The sequence below is a fragment of the Zea mays genome, chromosome 2 (assembly GCF_902167145.1).
Source record: "Zea mays cultivar B73 chromosome 2, Zm-B73-REFERENCE-NAM-5.0, whole genome shotgun sequence".
NCBI lineage: Eukaryota > Viridiplantae > Streptophyta > Magnoliopsida > Poales > Poaceae > Zea > Zea mays.
This window is the reverse complement of record NC_050097.1, coordinates 59,598,256-59,602,434: the sequence shown is the minus strand read 5'-3', so window position 1 is coordinate 59,602,434 and position 4,179 is coordinate 59,598,256. Positions and strand designations below refer to the sequence as shown.

At 36.6% G+C, this 4,179-nt stretch overlaps 1 long non-coding RNA gene across 1 annotated transcript; it reads right to left on the bottom strand.

The window, feature by feature from the left end:
* Positions 1–3,257: 3,257 nt before the first annotated feature.
* On the bottom strand, positions 3,258–3,754 carry LOC103646505 (uncharacterized). The gene is made up of 4 exons (XR_562232.2): positions 3,651–3,754; positions 3,500–3,564; positions 3,395–3,401; positions 3,258–3,318 (listed from the first exon to the last, which is right to left on the bottom strand). It is a non-coding gene; the product is annotated as an uncharacterized lncRNA (long non-coding RNA).
* Positions 3,755–4,179: the final 425 nt, after the last annotated feature.

The window sequence follows — 4,179 nt, the reverse complement described above, 5'->3', positions numbered from 1 at the left end:
TCATACCTATAATAAAATAGTTGCTCACTTGTTCTTAGCTTGTGTAGCTAATCTGTTTTACTTAGCTTGTGTAGCTAAGTAGTTGTTTCTCTCTAGTAGTGCTTGTGCTTTGTGCTCTTTGCTTACTAGTATGTTTAGGAGCTATCGTTATGCTTAAAATTACATTTGCATAATTTATATGTCGTTGCTAACTAGATTTGTATGGGAGAGCTCTTTCACTATCTTGGCACCTTAGTTGTTTCAATTAGAATCTTTTGTCAGGTGTTTGTAATAGTTAGAGGAGTGTAGTCTTGGCTAAACCAAAATAGTTTTAATTCCATATTTATTTGTGTTAGCCATTATAATTAGTTTTAGAAAGGACTATTCACCCCCCCTCTAGTCCGCCATCTCGACCCTACAAGTGGTATCAGAGGCTGGTTCTCTCATTTGGTGGTCTTAACCGACCCGAGAGTAAGCTGGATGGCGACTAAAGGGCTAGAGGTTACTTGTGAACCACATATTTTTGATGGCACACATTTTGCACAGTGGAAAACTTGCATGAGTCATTATTTTCATACAATTGATGCAAAATTGTGGTGGATCATAAGTGTAGGCTTTTATAAACCCCTTGATGAGAACACAAAAGATCTCACCCAAGAAAAAGAGAAATGCTTACATCTTGAACACCAAGCTACTAACATTTTATATCAATGGATAAGTGATAAGGTGTTTAAGGAAATTATGTATATGGAGACCGCCCATGATATTTGGACATATCTTGATGGCGTATATGGGAGGATCTCTAGCGAGGATGTGGAGCACATCCTCAACACGGTGGTTATGGAAGATTGCTCCACCCCATGGTCAAGTGATAAAGATGAAAGACATACCACAAGTTCACTTGATAATCATGATTGTGTTGGCTCAAACTCAAGTAATGCAAATGATTGTTCTATCTCAAGCATACTTGATGATTATGGTGATTGTTCATGCTCGGATGATGATATTGCTACTACAAGCCCATCCATTACACCACATTGCTTGATGTCACAAGGTAATACGAAGGTATATAATGCTAATGTGACTAGTCATTCATATTCATATGATGAGCTTGTTGTTAGACTTGCTAGCATGAACATTGACTTAGAAAATGAGAAAGATAAAACAAGAAATTTGGAAAGCGAAAACTTATTTCTAAAGAATTCATGTGAACAACAAAAACATCTACTTTATGTTATTACTTGTTCACATGAGGAACTAAAATTGAGTCATGAGGAACTTAGTGTTGCTCATGAAAATTTGGTACAAGATCACATTTTTCTCACTAACAAGATTTATAGTGAAGAAATTAAAACTAGTGAGAACTCATCACATGATTTATATGATCAATTGCAAAATGTTGCTAATCCATGTGATGAAGATAAGAAGAATGTATCCACCTCTTGTGAAGATTTATTAGCTATGCCATGTTCTTCAACTATAGATTATTATTATTCTTCCTTGTATTGTGGGACTAACCTTTTGAAGGAAAATAATAAGCTCAAAAACAAAGTGAAGAATTTAAGAAACATGTTTGAGAGGTGGCATAAATCAAAAGTCACTCATGATCTTATAATGAAAAATCAAAGAAGATATGATGACAAGAGTGGCTTTGGTTTCAACAAGAGCAATATCAAAGGCAGACAATTCAAATTAAAAGGAAATAAGCTATCTCACTTCATGTGCTATAAATGCCATGAGATGGGTCATCTTGCAAAGGCATGCCCCAATAAAAGGAAGCTCAAGTTGAAGAAGGAAGAATGGAGGCTAAAGCATGACAAGTGCTTCAAGTGCCACACTTGGGGTCACCTCACCTCAATGTGCCCAACCAAGAAACTAGTGAATCCACAAGTGAAGCCTCAACCAAAGTCACGAGTTGAGCAAAAGAAGAATCCCCAAAAGCAAATCAAGATTAACCATGAATATAATGGTGATGTGGGGAAAACAAGAAGAGAAAGAAGAAGGCATTCAATATATAATCAATATGACATGATGATCACAAATCAAAAGAAGAAGGATGATTTGGCTCAAATCAAGTGCTACATGTGTGATGATATGGGTCACTTTGCCTCAAGGTGTCCCAACAATCTTGAGAAGAAAGCTCAAGCAAATGAGAAGAAGCAAGACAATGTGAAGCAAAATTTGAGAAAGAAAGAGAAGGCTCAAACAAAGAGAACTTGCTACACATGTCGGGAAAGAGGACACATAGCAAATTCATGTCCTTTAGGTAACAATTCTAAGCCTATTTTAATTCATAATAATATTATGCTTAGAAAGGATGGCAATGGTACCTCATTTGTTGCAATTGCAAAACATCCCGCTATTCATACTAAGGCAATGCCTAAGTATGTTGCTCCTAACTTAAAAGGACCCAACTTAGTTTGGGTACCATCAAAACGTGGATGATCATGGACAAGTACCTTGGGTGTTGGAGGCTTGATTCAATAATATTCATTTAATCATCATATGTTGAACTAGGTTAGTGCCCGTGCGTTGCAACAGAAACATATAATATCATGATAACTTATATATAAATGTGTTATATTGTTATAAGAAAAAATTTTGTAATCATTGGTAATCATGACTATACATATAAATTTTTTTATTTTAATCTACTTGTTTCACCACTACATTACAACCACTAATATCATGCAGACCTATATATATGATAGTTAGGTGTCTGGCGGTTGCGTCCTCCTCTCGTTCCGCTGGGGCTCTAGCTCCTGTGGCCGTGACATGGAGCGATCCCTGCACGGAGATCTAATAACTAATGTGATGACAGTTTTTTTAACCATATGATATATCAAAATCGTAGCAATTCAATAACATCGTGACAAGCTTTTCCTTAGTAAATACACTTCCTAATAAAAGTTTTTTCCCTCACCTAGATGAAGAGCCAAATGATTTATTCATGGAAATAAGATTTTGTCGGGATTGCTTTTCAATTTTCTTTGAAAAATATTAAAATAGAAAAAAATCTCAACTAATCAATGCCACTTACACTTTTGCTCTGTCGAAGAAGCCTCCCAAGTCCCAAACTTGCAACGCTAGATATGGCTAGCCCAATCTGCAGTGTACTCCGGCCCGATTATAACACAGTTGGGCAACACTGTCTACATAATGATGATGATTATGATCTGATCTGTGACTGGTTATCAAATTATATGCATTCCCAGGACAGAATAAATACTGTATGATCCAAACAAAAAAATTCATATGTGTTACAAGAAACAACTTACGGAGAAAATCCCTCTGGATCAACCACAGAAGTTTGGCTGGCTCAAAAGAAACATCTTGCCCCTGCAGAGCCCCACAACATGATTTTGATATACTTCTATATTTCATAAATCTGAGACGTAGGTTAGTGAAGTTTTACCTTGACTCTAGTTTACCACAAGCTAAAGGGCAAAATGGAAATATGTTAGCAAAGGACAAACTGGGTACAATGAGAAGCTCGAATTAGAAATAGCAGGAAGCAAACCTTCCATAGAATTCTTCAGCAATTTCGACGGCAAATGAAAGTCTCGATATATCGGCTTCACGAATCTGTCGCCAAAAGTAAGTAAATTTCAACTCCTATCAAATAAACAAGAGGTGGTGAAGCCCTGAGGCATCATAAGATAGGAACTCACTGTTTCAGGAAGATTGTAGATCAGAACAGAACTTAAAACAGTTGCCAGAGCAAATATCCTGTCACAAGCAGAAAATCCAATATGTCCATAGCAATCTAGTGACTACCCCCACTGACTTGTTGTCGTCGATGTCGGCGTTGACGTTGCGATCCTAGGAAGAAAAGAAAATGCCTTACAAAATAGTTATTCTAACTCTGATATGATGAAAGAAGATTGCAGTAGAACAAGAAACAAAGGGTCATCATGCAGCGTGCCACCTTATATGTCAGATTTAATTTACACCTACTTAGTAACTAACTGAAGTTCCCAGTGAGCCTCAGCAGTTTTTAGTAACATATTCCTGAGGAAAAGCTTATCATATACTTATTGCGGACCAAGAATAGATACCAATAAACATACTGGAATTTGTAAACACAGTGATACCCCCATGGTCGAGTGCTTATCTAGCGTAACAATAAAACACTTGTTTTGAATGAACATCAGACATCATAGCAAAAATCCTGGTTAGTAAGGTTCCTCATAAAAATAA